Source organism: Anas acuta, chromosome 2 (assembly GCF_963932015.1).
Source record: "Anas acuta chromosome 2, bAnaAcu1.1, whole genome shotgun sequence".
Lineage (NCBI taxonomy): Eukaryota > Metazoa > Chordata > Aves > Anseriformes > Anatidae > Anas > Anas acuta.
This window is the reverse complement of record NC_088980.1, coordinates 66,739,927-66,757,688: the sequence shown is the minus strand read 5'-3', so window position 1 is coordinate 66,757,688 and position 17,762 is coordinate 66,739,927. Positions and strand designations below refer to the sequence as shown.

At 44.1% G+C, this 17,762-nt stretch overlaps 1 protein-coding gene across 11 annotated transcripts in view; it reads left to right on the top strand.

The window, feature by feature from the left end:
- The first annotated feature begins 236 nt into the window (after positions 1–236).
- Positions 237–17,762, top strand: part of ARPP21 (cAMP regulated phosphoprotein 21) — a 204,612-nt gene continuing 187,086 nt past the window's right edge. For all 11 annotated transcript variants that reach the window (XM_068670687.1, XM_068670692.1, XM_068670689.1 and 8 more), the window contains exon 1: positions 237–404. The gene's annotated coding sequence lies outside the window, so the exon portion shown is untranslated. The remainder of the gene's footprint in view (positions 405–17,762) is intronic.

Sequence of the window (17,762 nt, the reverse complement as noted above, 5' to 3'; positions counted from 1 at the left end):
CTGGTGGCACCACCCACACTTTACTTGTTTGTGTTTTCCCTTTAATTAAAGGCAGAGAGGGACAGTTATGTCCTCACGAGCTGCTTTGTGGTTGGATCACACTCCTGCCCTGGCTAATATTAGCTGCACAGCTGATTGTCATGGTTTGAGCACCGCAACAGGTGCAGGAGGGCCACAGCGCTGGAATCCAGCCCGGCCCAGTGCCGACGCTGGCACTGGCCTTCCCATTATATCAGAAAGGGCTGCGTCCCCTTGCCACCATGCCACAGCCCACTCAGCTTGCCTCAGCTGTCCACGGGGTGTGGAGCGGGGCAGCAGGCACCCTGGAAGCAGCAGAACCGTCAGCCTTGCAGTGGGGAAAGCCCAGAGAGTCTGGATGCAACCGCTGCTGCTCAGTGGACAGGGTAAGGAGAAGGCCTTAACACAGTTCCAGCTGCTCTCAGAGGAGGGAGACAGGGAAAAAAGAAAAAAGAAAAAAAAGAATAAAAAATAAAAAACAACTATCAGTAGTGCTGATGAGCAGATATAGGCTGCATTTGCTCGTGTTGGCCCTGGTTTCTTTCCAGCGCAGCAAAACATGAGCACCTTGTTGGTGTTGGTGTTGTTTTTTGCATTAATTTTAATTGGTGTTCTCTACGTTTAAAATGCTTCTGTGCAAAATTACTTTCAATTCCAATGGCGATTAGATAGCAGTGACGTGTTTTAATAATAAACATGGGAGAGATATAGAAAAAGAAATCAAATGTGCTGACTGTACTTGCGGGGAGGGAAGAAGCACTGCTGCTCTGCTCTGAAAGTATCCGATCTGCCTGCTCAGGGATAGGGTCTCAAGTCTACTGTCTCCTGATGGTTTTCTTTTCTTTCTGAAAGAGTAACATTAGCTTCTTGTGGTAAAAACCGCACAATGTCAAGGTGGCGTTTACTTAGAGAAGAGGGGGGAGCTGAAAGGCTTGTAGTGCTTCACAGGACCATTTCTGGTACCTGTTGCTGCTATGTCACTCTCTCCTCTTGACTGCGTGATGTGAAGCAGGGCCAGCAGGCAGACCAGAAGAGATCAATGTGCCGCTGTATGGCTCCCCCCAAAGAGCCTGCACACATGCATGCACTTGCATGGCACCTAAATGCATGCTCATGTGTGGCATGATGCAGGTTTGCTTGTGGAGTTGAGCAGGCTCTGTGTGCAGTGTGATAGCCTGCTGCATGCTGGAAGTCAGATACTGCTGCTTCTTCTAAATTAAAACAAAAAACATTAAAAAAGTCACATCTGAAAACCAGTGAGTTCTGCTCTGAGTAGGTGCATGGCCAACAACAGAAGGTCAACTCCAGCAGTGTTCCTAGAGAGCTAGATCGATGCAAGACCCACTGAAAACAGTGGCAATTTCTCCTTTGACTTGGAAGGCTTTGGTTCAGTGTTCTCCTCACCAGTTCCATACATGGGTAGTGGTGAAACAATTTGCTGGGAAGTTGTGGAAAAATAAGTAAGTGCTATCTGGGCCAAAGAGACACAATGTGGAGCTGATGAGGAAGGCACTAACTCCACGTGTGGCAGGTGCCTCTAGGCACAGTCTAGGAAATTTATTTCCGTGAGAGGTTTCTGTCTGAAGTTGTTAAAATTTTAACATTGTCTTGACCAGACAAAGAAACTGCCTCAGTGCTGCTTGTGACAATTGTGTGGTGGGTCATGTCTGAAAGCCCACCTGAATCTCCCTGCTGCAGGAACCACAGGGTCTGTGGGATCCTTCCTGAGCTAGGACCTCTGACTGAGGACACTGTGCTACTGTAATAATATTACTGTCCTGCTGCTCATGACCTCTCCACAGCCAGCACTGTGCTGGGGACTTGACGTGGTGGTTTGGCAATGAGGACACTATGTAAACTATGGTAATCCCATACATCTCTTACGCCTTGGCTCATGCTTCCAGCCAAGCCTTTCTCCAGCTCCCTTGCTGCTTCCCACTGCCCACCCCCCCTGGTTTCTGTTGTCCATATTTTAATATGCGAAGAAGAATTTGCTGTACCCTAAACTAGTCTTCAGAAATGGCAGGAGCTGCTGGGCAGGCTTGGGCCAGTGCTGAGTGCTGGTATATTGCTGATGGGAGGCTTGTCAAGGGCAAAGAGAGAATACATGGCCATCTCCCTTTGAAAGTCATTTATTTGCAACTTTGAAAGCATCTCTCCAAGCAGCTCAAAGACAGGCCATTTGCAAATTTGATGCCATTTTTTAGATGCAAGTGTATTTCACTGCCAGTATACTCCCGCAGGATAGTAGCAGTCTATGAGAGCCAGCTCTATTGCCTTACAAAGTATCTTGCATCCAGCTAGGAAAGAACAAGTAATGTGAATCTCCAGTGGTGCTGGGGACACAGTAGATCAGAAAATCCAGGATACAAGGCAGCACATTTAATTGTTTATGTTTTTGCCATAATGATTAAAAACAAAACAAAACAACAAAAAAATATCAGAATTGCAGAAGTTTGAGAAGATTTAAAATGCTTCTCCTATTTTGCACAAACATTGCTGATCTTGGATAGAAGCTAGAGGGCATATCCAAATAAGTTTTACAATTAACCTTTCATAACCAAGCAGGTCATGCAGTCATTGCTGTATCTGCACGATTCTTTTCTTTTATTTTATTTTATTAAAATTATGTATCGGTTTCATAGGAAACTGACATTATGGGTTTATGGGCTCCTGTATTACATGATGTAGTACATTACATTCATAATTTACCCTGCCATCATAATCTAGTAATTTCTTGGGTATTTAGCTTGTAATATCACCACAACATTATGAGAAAATCCAATTACATTTCTGAGCAGCATAGGAATTCCCTCTGGTACTGTAAACACATCACCTGGTCAAATTATTTTAACTCGGTGATAAGGAAATAGAAGAATATACTATAATAATATACACATTGAGGTACTGAGGAAGATGATCCTTTTTGCTTAATCAACTGTTAGAAACATCTCTATATATATTCTAGGGCATAGGAGTATGTACATGTGTGCATTTAAGAGTGTGACTTGTATAACCTACAAAAGCATGGGCTAGCAACTCTTAACTTCAACCTTCTTAGGATCCTGATGAGGATCAACACCACTGTTGATGAGGCTGATGATAGCCAAGCATGCAAGCAAGGTATCCCTTGGTTATATATTGACAGTCCTGCACTTCTGTGGATTTGTAAAGGAGCATTTCTTTCCCTTTCTGTCACAGAAAATCTGATGATGTCTGCTCCTCACCAAGGTCTAGAGATAAAAAGAAAAAGGCTGTTTGGCACAGAGACTGGGAAGAAAAGACTGGGACAGATTTTCCACCAGGTGCTCCCCAGAGTGAAGGCAATTTCCAGACAAGTTTATCTGCAGTTACAGTTGTGTTTTGTTTACAGACTCACACCTCCTAAAAAACAGAAGAGGAAGGGGAAATTACTGGAAACAAGAATAAGAATGCATGAACGATCTGAATGGAAGCTGTAGAGGCACTCAAGTAGATTACATGACTCATCCTTTGGGGAGGTTTGAGGGAGATGAGCCCACCTGGAGGTGAATCTGTTTCTGTCTAGGTGCCTCCTGTTCTTGTCTCACTTGTTATGAGCAACCTTCACTAGCAAACTAGGACAATGATAGCATGCTCTCAGTATGACTGATTCCCTTTAAATAGCTTGTCTTGAATACAGTCAGATCTACCTAATGCTGGACTTTCCTTGTTATTTTCTTAGCAAATCCAGACATCTCTCCCTTGCTGCTACAGTAGCAACTGCACCTTTTCTTACACTCCCAACTCCTCCCCACAGCAGTTAAGAAAGGTTAGATAAAAATCTATGCAACCCACCCCTCAGGCCAAAGGTGTTAGTAGGTATGTGTGGAGGGGAGGTCATGAAGGTAGCATGGCTCTTACCAGAGAAGGAAAAATCCATCTGTTACATACATTTCTTTTTAAGGGAAGGAGAAAATGATTTGTTTACAAAACAGGCAGGTTCATGCTTCCTACATTAAAGGAATGTTGGTGGCAAGGCTCATAAGGAAGGTGCCCCTTTGAACCTTTTAACCACACTCATGCACCTCCAGGCAGGCCAAGTGGTAATGGCAGAGTGACAAGATGGAAAATAGCAGCAGGCCCCCGGCATCCGCAACTGCAGATCCCTGCGCAGTAAAAAGGCCTAGAGCAGGAGCAGGGTAGGTGACTACCAGTAATGGATGAAGTTGAGACCTCACAAAGAAATAATATAATAAATGGTTGGTCTGACGCAGTAGAAAATGTTTGGTTAGAAGTGATGGGTAATAAATAAGCTCATGTTGCTACAGATTCTCCAGGCAGTGCTGCAGCAAAAATGCTTTCTGATTTTCTTTCTCTGATGGTAAAAAGATAGGGAGGCAGTGGCTCGTAATAACCAGGCATGAATAAAACTGTTTGCTGCATGCAGTTGGTGTAATCTAAGGCTTATCCAGACCCAAGTCAAGTATTCCTTCAGCTGTAGGTTCTCAGTTGTCATAGCTAAGGTTACAAAACAACTTTCCTTGCAGCTTGTTTAATGTCACTGTCTAGAGCTGAGGCCCTTCTGTTGTATTTGTGGTCATAACACCTTTTTTCTTACACTTATTATCAGAGCTGCCAGAAAGATGGGGACAATCAGACAGTTTGCCCCAGGCATAGGCTCGTTATATGTGATACATGTTAATAAATCGAGGGCCACAGACTTGACTTTTGCCCTTGAGTTTCCAAGTGTTCCTGTTTATCATTTTCTATAGTGTTTTTTTTCTTTTTAATTTTTGTATGATTTTTTCTCACCTGCTCATTTTTATCTGAATACAGGTAAACAGACCTCTATTGCTACTGCTGTAGCAGTTAGTTGGGTAGGCGTTCCAAGTTAGTTTTTGGTAGATAAATAAATATCATCTGTATGCATCATTACAAAATTAATAAAGACTTTGATTAAGAAATCTATTCATTGATTTAACAATTTAAAAGAGATTTCTCAAGAAATAAACGAGCAACTCTTGGTTAAAAAAAAAAAAAAAAAAGAGTGGGGAGAATACACAGGCTATATTTCTAACATTTTGAGGTAGCTTCAAAGAAGCTAAGTCTTACCAACAGACCCCTGAAATAAGTGAAAAAATATCCACTTTGTATTTTCATTATAAACACCTAAGCAATGCATAAGAAATTTCATAGTGATTAAAAAAAATACATCTGAGGGTTAGTGAGCAGTCAGGAAATGAGATTGCTAAAATTAACTGCATAGCTTGAATGTTTAAGTGCAATGTGTTTTAAAATATTTTCTGCAGGGTTTCTAACTCACTCCATGAAATGCCAGCTATCCAATATTAATGCATAAAGGAGAGGCCAGAGGAGTATTTCATGTCCGCTCCCAGATGGGGTGCTAGTGTCTGAAATGGGACTAATAGGACTGTCTGAGACAGTTAGCATTTATAAAATCACCACTGAAGTTAAATGAAATAGTTCATGTGCTATCATACATTTGTATCAGAGTTTTAGAAGTTAAGATTTTAGAGACTTTGTAATTTCACTGCTTTCTTGTGCACCTGATTTCATTTCTCCTATTTTCTTAGCCATGATAAGGATTTCTGGGACTTGGTAGGCACAGAAGATTATTTTGGAATAGGCATGTAGTGACCTATGATTTGATTTATGATACTAGGCAAAGGCCCGGCAGTTGCTATACAGACCCACTAAGTTCCAGCATTTAGAAAACGAGGGCTGCAAAACAACAACAAAAAACTATTTTTTTCCTGAATATGCCCCTAAACTATGGTAGCTCAGTGTGACTGGATAGATTCTTGGTATTTCCTGTGCTTCTGCAGTACGCTAAGCCTATGCTAACTGGATTTTAGGATTACTTGCTGTTCAGTGCAGTCTTGGTGTCATAGGATTATAAGACAGGATTTTCCAGCTACTGGCATATATGATGTTAAATCCTGCAATGTAGTTTCCATACATTATGTTCCCTCTTCATTAATCTGTTGGCTCCTAAGCTCCATATTTTTAATGATCAGTTAACTGCTTTGTTACAGACAACTCGAATAGGGTTAAGTCTGGTTGGTAAGCAAGCCTACCAACTGTTACTTAGGAGAATAAAAGGGGCTGGAAGAAGTGTGTGGTGGGGAAGTAGATGATTACATATGTAATATGTTAGTTCCAACATCATGTTTATCTTAATTTGAGAATCTGTTAAGAGGTAAAGAAACTTTCCCTAGAAGACAGCTAACTAATAGCAGCAGTTTGATCTGTTTTGCCATTGTTCTTTTTATTTGTAGATTTTACATGCTTTACAAAATGGTTGTGAATATGGTTATCCCTACTCTATAGGTGAGTAATCCTCAGTGAAGCATTTTGTTGGAGATCAGAGAAAAACTTAGAGGGGAGCTATAGATATGCTGTCACTCACACTGCGTCCTCTTTGACTTTTCAAAGAACTGTGTGTACAGCCACCCATCAGTGGCTGCGAAAGGGAGGTCATTATGGAGGGACTAGGAAAAAATTGCTCCCCACTGCAGGCTCCAAATGACACGTACATATCTGGTGTAGAATTTCAACCCTACTGCTCTTCTTTTGCTGACAGCGCAGTAATGAGCTGAAACAACACCACACTATTCCCAGAGCTGCGTAGATATTGCTAAGGCCAGTGAATAAATAAAGCTTACTTGTTGTGACATGGTATACTTGTATGTTATTCATATACTTGTATATATACCAGGTCCGATGCTGTTAAATAAGAAAATCTCTCCCGATTCTCATTTTACTCAAGAAGGAATTATAAAGCAGGGAAAAAAGTCAATATTTTCAAACTGGAAATGTATGTTTATCAGATTTCTGAGAGAGATTGGCTAAATACAAAGCCTCATTTAACAATTCAGCTTGAAGAATTTTGCCATGAAATTAAAATCTTTTTTTCCATTTTCACAATTCTAGGCACCAGGGATATAAGAACAGTGTCAAGCCAAGTAGTTGGCGAAAGTTGGGATTGGGCAGAGATGGTTATTACTCTCCCAGCGGTGTGTCAGGCCATCACCAACACCCTGAATTTAAGTCCCTGTCGGCTGTGTGAGGAGAAGAAGATGTGAGGAGGGGCAAGAGCAGTTGCTTTGTCTAGCACCAGTTTGTGATGGTGGCGTCAGCAGCACACAGCACCAAGAGCTTTGGGCCCCAGTTTGGTAAGGCAAATGAGCAGATGTGAAGAGTTTTGTTGTCTTCAGCACAGCTCGAGTGGTACGATCAGTGTCCCAATGTTCTTCATTAAGCCTGACTGCCAAAAGCATGGAATTGTAGCGAAGGTAATTTGTTTAGAGTTTGTATCTGAAGAAGTCTGTCAGGAAGTAGTAGAAGTCTGTCAGAAAAGCTTGGGCTTACTCTGTGGGGGTTTGGGCAGGTTCCCTAGCTGTGTTTGGTTACAGGAGAGAGGAGCTCTCAACATGGGCCCTCCCTCTCTGACTTGCCCTGTCTCCTCATAAAATCTTCTGCATTACAAGGACACTTCACAGAATGTCACAGCAGAGATAGGGGTGGTTGGATGGTTTTGGTGGCAAGTTACGAGACAAAATTTTCCAGCCAGAGCTTTCAATGAGCAACACTAGCCACAGTAAACATCCTCACATCTGGCCCCTGGAAAGGGAGAACAATAAGTCTTAAATAACCAATTTTATTGAAAGATAACTCAGTCTGTGATGTGTGAAAGATCTGGTGCTTTTCACTGAGTCAAAACTGATCAGTACCATCAGTACCAGGTGGTTTACCAAGTGGCAAAAAAACAGAAATCAGAATATGCCTTGTGACAACTGGTCAAATGCAGCACAGGTCCTGCCTGTTTTGCTCCAGGTCATCAACTGAGGTCAGAAGAATCTCTGCACAGTTCAGATTCAGAGCCATCAGCTCCACTGTCCATCCCAAATTTTTGCGTTTTTTTTTCATGCAGAGTGAGGAGGTTCATCTAGCTTAGGTTCTTGACAAACAGTAGGGACTCAGGGAAAGAGATGGGGCATGTACAAAAAAGTCCTCTCCATGCTACAGCTCCTCACCTTTGGGCATTGAGGGGCTTAGGAGCTTCCTGTGAGGTGTGGCATCCCAACCATCATGTTTGTTAGACGTGCCCCTCTTGAATTTGCTTATGCTTTTAGGTTTATTTTACACTTTTGGCCTCTACAACACCCTGTGGCAGTGAGTCACAATTTAATCACACCTTGTGTGAATAGGTTCAATGCCTCACTGGAATCAACAATTAGTACTTGCAGTGGCAATGCAAAGAGACATTTTCAGTGTGAAAAGTACTTTTCACCAGCGCTACCCCATGAGGGGAGCTGCCTGTTGAAGCTTGTAGAAGATAACAATTTTGAGGGGGAAGGGGCCAGCACCAGCTATCAAGTTGCTGATGAGCAGCACTGCAGCAAGAGAAGATACTTAGGCACTGTCAGCGTGGTAGCACAAAGTGAGTGTCACCTGGCACTGGAACAATTAAAAAATCCATGTCGCTTGCTGAACCCCAACTGCTTATTTGGTTCATTGTGGCCATGGAAACACCTGACCTATTTACACCTTAAGCGGAGTGAGTGGCAGTTGCTGGAAGCAGGGTGGGAAAGAAAAGAACGCTTTAAATTTGGATTTTGGAAATGTTTAATTAAGACAATGTATGTGAATGTGTGCTCATGAGGGACAGTGAGAGGAAAATGGTCTGAGCAGGCTGTGGGTTCCTGTCTCCATTCAGTTGCAGCTTCAGGCACTCCTTGAGCAAAAATGATTTGCCAGGAGCCTGTGTTCTGCATATGTAAATTAACATTTACCTTCTCGTCCACCATTTCCAAAGGTCTCATGGTGACTTTCTCAGGTCTTATGGGAATTCATCCTTCTGTCACTTTGACACAGTGTACTACTTCATGTTTGCCCTGCAGCATTCATCCCTAAAAAGGTTCCTAACGTAGAAATTAGATTGTTCTGTCCAGGAAGGTACTGAAAAGTCTCATCCTGCACATGCATTGCCCACATACCTCATGATCACAGAATCACAGAATCACAGAATGATTCTCACATGCTCCTTGTTCATCTCTCAGAACAAGCAGGAAGATGGGAATGTGCGACATAAAGTCATTTGGTCACACTGATTAGAGCAGGAGATTTCATTTAATTGCAGCTTGGGCTTTACTTACAATGCAGGTTCCCATTGCAGGGTAACACTGTGTAAGTTATCAGAGCATGGGCAAAGCAGATGTCGGGCAGGGTTTTGAAATTCCTGGCCTTCCCCAGGCCAGTAGAGAACATAACTGATTTTCTGAGGGCAAGTATTAATATAAAGGGATAAATTAGGTAATGACAGTTACCTGAAAGGGAGCCCCAGCTGAAGGAAGAAGAGATCTGATGGAGAGGAAGATATTAAAATCTAGGTATAAAGAACTCTGCAGAGATAATCAAGGTGCATATTAAGAATGAAAGGAGCTCTAAGACTTTAAAGATCTGTTGGGAAATCTTCGGGGGGGAAAAAAAAAAAAAGGACAATTGCATTCAGTATTAGTGTGAGAGAGAGCCTTTAATATCCCCAAAGCATTTGGACGGTTAGTGGACGGAGCAGGAGTGCAGGTAGTATTCTCGTCCATCCCTACGTTGACAGGGAGGGGTACGGAGAGGGCAAGGAAAGCCCACCTGTTAAACATGTGGCTCCGGGGCTGGTGCCAATGCAGAAATCTTGGGTTTTTCGACCATGGGGCAGTTTACTCAGCACCTGGTCTGATGGCCGTAGACGGGTCCCTATCCTTTAGGGGAAAAAGGATCCTGGGCCAGGAGCTGGCGGGGCTCATTGATAGGGCTTTAAACTAGGTAAGAAGAGGGATGGGGCTGAAGCAAGGACTGTTGGGGCTGTGCCAGGGGGAGCAATGGCAAGGCCGGAGGATAAGGTAAAGGCCCAGCTGAAGTGCATCTACACCAATGCACGCAGCATGGGTAACACAGGAGGAGCTGGAAGCCATTGTGCAGCGGGCAGGCTACGACTTGGTTGCCATCACGGAAACGTGGTGGGACCAGTCTCATGACTGGAGTGCTGCGATGCCTGGCTATAGGCTCTTCAGAAGGGACAGGCAGCACAGAAGGGGTGGCGGTGTGGCTCTCTATATTAGAGAGTCTTTTGATGTTGTAGAACTCGAGGCTAGGAATGACAAGATCGAGTCCCTTTGGGTTAGGATCGGCAGGGACAACAAGGCTAGTGTCCTGGTCGGGGTCTGCTATAGACCGCCGAACCAGGATGAGGAGACGGATGAGGAGTTCTACAGGCAGCTGACAGAAGTTGCGAAATCGTCAGCGCTTGTACTCGTGGGGGACTTCAACTTCCCTGACATATCCTGGAAGCACAACACAGCCCAGAGGAAGCAGTCTAGGAGGTTTCTGGAGAAAGTGGAAGATAGCTTCCTGACACAGCTGATTAGTGAACCTACCAGGGGTGGTGCCCTGCTAGACTTTCTCTTCACAAACAGAGAAGGACTGGTGGAGGATGTGATTGTCGGGAACAGTCTTGGGCAGAGTGACCACGAAATGGTGGAGTTCACTATTCTTGGCGGGGCCAGGAAGGGAACCAGTAAAACCACTGTATTGGACTTTCGGAGGGCTGACTTTGGGCTGCTCAGGACACTAGTTGGTGGAGTCCCATGGGAGGCGGTTCTGAAGGGCAGAGGGGTCCAGAAAGGCTGGGCGCTCTTTAAGAGGCAAATCCTAATGGCGCAGGAGCGGTCTATCCCCATGCGCCCAAAGATGAGCCAGCGGGGAAGAAGACCAGCCTGGCTCAACAGAGAATTGTGGCTTGAGCTTAGGAGAAAAAAGAGGGTTTATAATCTTTGGAAAATTGGGCAGGCCACTAAGGAGGACTATAAGGATGTAGCGAGGCTGTGCAGGGACAAGATTAGGAAGGCCAAAGCTCATCTGGAGCTCAATCTGGCTACTGCTGTTAAAGATAACAAAAAACGCTTTTATAAATACATCAACACAAAAAGGAGGACTAGGGAGAATCTCCATCCTTTACTGGATGCAGGGGGAAACTTAGTTACAAGAGATGAGGAAAAGGTGGAGGTGCTTAATGCCTTCTTTGCCTCAGTCTTTAGCGGCAAAACCGGTTGCTCTCTGGATACCCAGTACCCAGAACTGGTGGAAGGGGACGGGGAGCAGGATGTGGCCCTCACCATCCACGAAGAACTGGTTGGTGACCTGCTATGGCACTTGGATGTGCACAAATCGATGGGGCCGGATGGGATCCACCCAAGGGTACAGAGAGAACTGGCAGAGGAGCTGGCCAAGCCCCTATCCATCATTTATCAGCAGTCCTGGCTATCGGGGGAGGTCCCAGCTGACTGGCGACTAGCAAATGTGACGCCCATCTACAAGAAGGGCCGGAGGGCAGACCCGGGGAACTACAGGCCGGTCAGTTTGACCTCAGTACCAGGGAAGCTCATGGAGCAGATCCTCTTGGGAGTCATCATGCGGCACTTGAAGGGCAAGCAGGTGATCAGGCCCAGCCAGCATGGGTTTATGGAAGGCAGATCCTGCTTGACAAACCTGATCTCCTTCTACGACAAAGTGACGCGCTGGGTGGACGAAGGAAAGGCTGTGGATGTGGTCTACCTTGACTTCAGCAAGGCTTTTGACACCGTCTCCCACAGCATTCTCCTCAAGAAACTGGCTGCTCTTGGCTTGGACTGGCGCACGCTTCGTTGGGTTAGAAACTGGCTGGACAGCCGGGCCCAAAGAGTTGTGGTAAATGGAGCCAAGTCCAGTTGGAGGCCAGTCACTAGTGGCGTCCCCCAGGGCTCGGTGCTGGGGCCGGTCCTCTTTAACATCTTCATCAATGATCTGGATGATGGCATTGAGTGCACCCTCAGTAAGTTTGCAGATGACACCAAGCTAGGTGCGTGTGTCGATCTGCTCGAGGGTAGGAAGGCTCTGCAGGAGGATCTGGATAGGCTGCACCGATGGGCTGAGGTCAACTGTATGAAGTTCAACAAGGCCAAGTGCCGGGTCCTGCACCTGGGGCGCAATAACCCCAAGCAGAACTACAGGCTGGGAGAGGAATGGTTGGAGAGCTGCCAGGCAGAGAAGGACCTGGGAGTGATGGTGGATAGTCGGCTGAATATGAGCCAGCAGTGTGCTCAGGTGGCCAAGAAGGCCAACGGCATCCTGGCTTGTATCAGAAACACTGTGACCAGCAGGGCTAGGGAGGTGATTGTCCCCCTGTACTCGGCTCTGGTGACGCCGCACCTCGAGTACTGTGTTCAGTTTTGGGCCCCTCGCTACAAGAAGGACATCGAGGTGCTTGAGCAGGTCCAAAGAAGAGCGGCAAAGCTGGTGAGGGGCCTGGAGAGCAAGTCCTATGAGGAGCGGCTGAAGGAGCTGGGCTTGTTCAGCCTAGAGAAGAGGAGGCTCAGGGGTGACCTTATTGCTCTGTATAAGTACATTAAAGGAGGCTGTAGCGAGGTGGGGGTTGGCCTGTTCTCCCATGTGCCTGGTGACAGGACGAGGGGGAATGGGCTAAAGTTACGCCAGGGGAGTTTTAGGTTGGATGTTAGGAAGAATTTCTTTACTGAAAGGGTTGTTAGGCACTGGAACGGGCTGCCCAGGGAAGTGGTGGAGTCACCATCCCTGGAGGTCTTTAAAAGACGTTTAGATGTAGAGCTTAGGGATATGGTTTAGTGGGGACTGTTAGTGTTAGCTTAGAGGTTGGACTCGATGATCTTGAGGTCTCTTCCAACCTAGAAATTCTGTGTGATTCTGTGGGATTAATAACCATAGCATCAGACCTCAGGAATGCAAATTTGGTAGCTCTTTAAGATGAAAGCACCCCCTTTTCCCCCCTTCTCCCCCCCTCCTTTTTTTTTTTTTTTCTTCCCATATTTCAGAACCATTCATATTCTGGCAGGTAACAGTTTTTATCCTGAAAGTAAGGGTTGACTGAGGAACAAACTGTGCAAATTCTGTTCTCAAACACCAAAATTAGAGAGAAAATACCATCTGTCTCCTCTCCAGCCTACTCTCCCTGGTCCCTGTAATGCCTTCTAGTGGAAAAACAGTTAAGTTAGTCATGAAGACACAAACATGGCCAAGAGCAATGCATCGTAATGTAGTGTGCCTGTGTGTGTTCAGAGGGTCTGCTTTGCTTCTCCTCTCTCAAGGAGGCAGATGGAAGTCCTGATCCCAGCTGGATGGGGAGGATACTCCCACTGCAGTGCTGGGCTTCTGCCTGGGCTCAGTGGAACACCTCTGCCACAGCAAAGGCTTTCAGGTGACATTCCTCACAGCTTTCCCCTTGCCCTGCTCTAGCAATCAAACTGATGGAGCTTTGACAGCAGCTGTGACTCATTTCAGGAAGAAACCACTTGAGTGCTCATTATCACTTCAGCATCATTTACATTTTTCCTGGTCGGGGTGAATATTTTGTCGTGACAGTGCACAGGCTGTTTCTTTTGCCCTGGGAAGCCCATACAAATATAGTCTGTACCTGAAAGCTCATGCCAGAAGCTTTGCAGCTGGTTGACTTCTATTTCTTCTTTATTTCCTCCTCCTTGTCCTAAATGTCTGTCTGGGTTTTGGAGGCTGGTTACACAACAGTGTTTTCTCCCTCCTCCAGAACTGCTGAGCAAATTTCAAGGTCATGGAAGAGGGGGAGGATGGACTGATGTGCTGAGCCACCTTTGCCCATCCTTTTTATGACTGGTGTGTAATAGGTACAGTTGATTTGAGACTGCCAAGAATTTGCTGCCAAACTGAATTTTTCATAAACTGATTATTGCAAAGTGTTCTTGGCTGTGGAAAGTTTAACACCTTTCTAACAAGCTCAGCACAGCTAGTAAGAAGGTTACTGTAAGTAATCCTCCTCTGGATCCTTGGCCAGGATTTGGATTTACTGAGAAAGTGTTTCCACCCCCACCCCCTTGCCCCTGAGTAAGCCCACTTAAGGTTTTTAAGCAGTTATTATTGGTGTGTGCATAGGAAGACTTCTCTCTGGTGTAAAGCAGTCTACTTTCACTGATTTCGGTGCACCGAGTTGCTTTAGTACTGTGTGGATGATCATATGATTTGGACACGGTCGATTGGCACAGACACATTGGTGGCAATCTGCACCCAATAACTTACTCTTAGCATTTTCATTCAATGTTATGGAGCCAGGGAAAGGAGCTGGCTGAACTACTCAATTTATCACACAATTCCTGCTTTGTGTTTTCCTCTTGCAAAATAATCATCTCAAAAATTTTTGCATTTGTAATGTGCTCATTCTTAATTTCTTGACAGTGTGTTATCAGATAGGTAGGTAAACTTCGCTACTTAAGATATGTCTTTGTTAACCAACTGTACATGATGTACATAAATGTACATAAATGACTGTTATCCTACAAGCAGGGACATTCCTCAAGACATAGGACAAATTCCTGCCTGCAGGTGAGTACCTTTGTTGGACAGAGTCCCCAGAGTATGCTTAAATTGCATGAGTGTCTGCAGAAGGATAAATAGAAAACAGATTGCAGTTGAATCAGAGCTGCTATTTGCAATTAGCCCAAATCAAATTTAGAGCTCAAAAAATAACTCACCAAGAGCATTACTTTGGACAAAGCATTCAGTTTATCTACTCAAGACTGTGCCCATTCAGACACTGTGGAGAACCTGGTTCATGGTGGCATCTTGATGGGAAATCCAGCTCAATATCCCAGGGGTTGGGCAGGGGTCACATGGTGCAGGTGCATCTGCTTGGCAAACCTGGCAGAACAGATGCCAGTTCTGAGCGAAACTTAAAAAACAAACAAACAAACAAAAAATGAACAGGATTTTATAACCTATGTCCCTTAGATCACCTTTCTAGCTCCTACTTTCAAGTAAATATTACCTTAGCAACAACAACAGGGGGAGAGCATGTCCTTATTTATTATTCAATTTTCTTTGCCTTTTCTTAATATTTATATCATTTAAAATATGTCAGGGCTTCACGCGTGTCAGTGACATAGATGCAACAGAAAGCCCATGCTCCTCCAAAAGGGAGATGTTTAAGACAGTGCCAAGGAGCAGAACAAAGGCACAACGTGCCGCTCACTGCCAGCAAGCACTTGTATGGAATAATCCGTATGCTGTATGGGACACATGTGGACAACATGGACACAATTTAAAACTAAGCCATCTGTTTGGGAAAACTGAATGTTTTTGATCTGTCACCAAAATGAAAACAGAAGTAGGAGTGTGCTGGGGCTTGGATGGTGCAAAAAAGCAAGACATTTCCAAATGTCCAAGCATACCCTTTTCTGCCAGGGAGAGGGCGGCAGTGCTGTTCTGTGGAGCAGGGAGTGGAACGGTTTCCATGCTTGCAAGAATTGTGAATTAGTTCAAGCAGTGTGGATATTTATAATTAAAATGTTTCCACTCTGATTTGTTACTGAGATTGAGCAATTAGAATGTTCTTGTGAGTGTAAAATCTAGAAAAGCTGGGAGGGGGGGAGGGGAAGAAGGCATGGGGTCAAGTCAGGAATTTTTCTTTTCATTTTACTCTAGGAACGTGCCTTTTTGCTGTCTTCTAGCATCCATTTTGAAATGAAAAACATTTTGATTTGAAAAATGAACCTTTGTAATTAAATGAGAATTTCTGTAAGACATTTTAAATGGTGCGGGCTGTTCACTGAAAATGACCTAAAACCAATGCCAAATCCTCTCAAGAAATGCTTCAATGAGTACTTTCAGACAGCTCTTCTCACTGCATAGACCTTATCTACAGCAGTAGGAGTTCTGCCCTTAAAACACAAGGTGCAGATCATGAAAACCTGTTGTTTCATTCAGATAATTCATAAATATTAAGGATAGTTGTTTGACATGGTAAATGATACTGAAAATCACTATGTGGTAGGAGAGTGAAAATGGCAGCTGTGAGTCTACTAAGTTTCCAAAGCCTTTGGCAGTAAGAATTCTTATAGTATAGTAATTGTTTTTAACAAAATAAATTATGTTTTGTTCTGTTTTTTTTTTTTTTTTTTTTATTTGTTTGTTTTCATTTTTAACATTTTAGACATTGAATAATATGCCAGTAAAGATGGGTGAATTTAGGTTTTCTTTTCTGATAATAAAATAAAATAAATCAAAAGCAAGCACAGTAGGTTCCACCTGTAATGAAAAGTCTTTTCCCCAACTTTATTCAAAGAAAATAGCTCCACACCAAGTTCTTGTTGGTTTATGTTTTTACAAAAACATGATTTATTTTTTTTTCCCAGAGAACAGTTTTGGATTTTCTTCCTGATTTTCCCTTTAATCAACTAAGAGAAGGAGGAGAGGGAAAAGTTGCCATTGCAAAGTTTGACCATTTCATTAAAAAAGAAATTAAAAAGCTCTTTCATTTCTTCAAAAAATGTAAACTACTCCTCAACAGCAGTATATGAAGGTGGCCAAAAATAACCAAGCCTTCTGTTGCTTCATTGCAACAAAAATGTGTATCTGCAGTGTAGCACTAGAGATGGATCTGTACATCCGCCTCTGTGAATTAGGAGTCTTCTCTTGGTGGGAGCTGGGCAAGGAAGATTATGGCATGTTTTACTGCATGCCATATGTCCCTCCCAACCACGACATCCATATATATAAAAAACATTTTGAATTGACCTCTAGAAGGCAGGCAGCCTTTAGGATGCCCATCTGCCCTCCCTTGTACCTCCACACCAAGCGGGTTTCACTCAGAAGGAGAGGGCAACATCAAAGACTGAGACGCTCTTTCTCTTCATCTGCAGAACTCCTTACAATGAGTTTATGGCTGGAGCAGATGTGAACAAGATTGTGAAAGGGCGTGCAGCTGCAGTGGTCTCCATAACCAGTTGCTCATCCTCAGGGAAACGGGAGTGCAACACCTGTGTGTCCAGCCCGCTGGTTCAGGGCATGCTTTGCAGGAGGCTCATTTCTCAAGCTTGAATTGAGCTCTGTTTGACAGCAGCTTTTGGGGAATAGCACCAGAAGTGTCTCCTTCCATTTCATTGTAGCCGAACACCGCTTTCACGGAAAGTGCAGGCAGCTCTTGAGCTAACTAAACTGTCTGCAAATGCCACCTAGCTGAGGCAAGAGACAAGTTTAGGATCAGCATGTGCCAGCGGGGTGGTGGGAGGAAGCGCAGACAGCATGGGGACCAGCCAAACACCAGCAGAGCTTCTTCCCTTTCCCACCACTGGGAACTGACAGGACTGGGGATATGGTACCAGTCCAGAGTCACCCAGGCACAGCTCAGATGAATCAGGAACCACAACGTTTCAGGTTTCCCCGCTCTGCCTCCACTGGCGGTGGGAGAGAAGAGAGAGTGCTTTGGTTCTGCAGGTCCTTTCTGTTTTTCTCGCCTTTGTTAACACAGATATCAAATTTTTGGGGAAAAAAGCTCCACATTTATTTCAGAGAAAAAAGCTGAAGTGCTGTTTTCATTCTGAATTAGGAACAAAAATGCTCTTGACTTTCTCAAGGAACAGAATTCTAAAAATTCACTTAGCATCCTATTTTACTGGCTTTTCAGTTCTGAATTTATTTTCTGTATTCTTCTCTGGTATGTCAATAACACACAGTACTAGTTTTGGTCCTTTTTTTTTTTTTTTTTCAATAGCTGAAATACTTATTTTAATCAATTCTTTTTTAAAACCTTAGGAGCAGCTGTTACTTGGTGTTGACTAGCACATTTTAACACTGCTTGCAGATCACAGAGTTTCTTTTTTACATTATAGCTGAAAGTGTTTTCTACTTAGCTTAATTTTTTCTATAGGTGTCTGTTTAGTTACCATTCA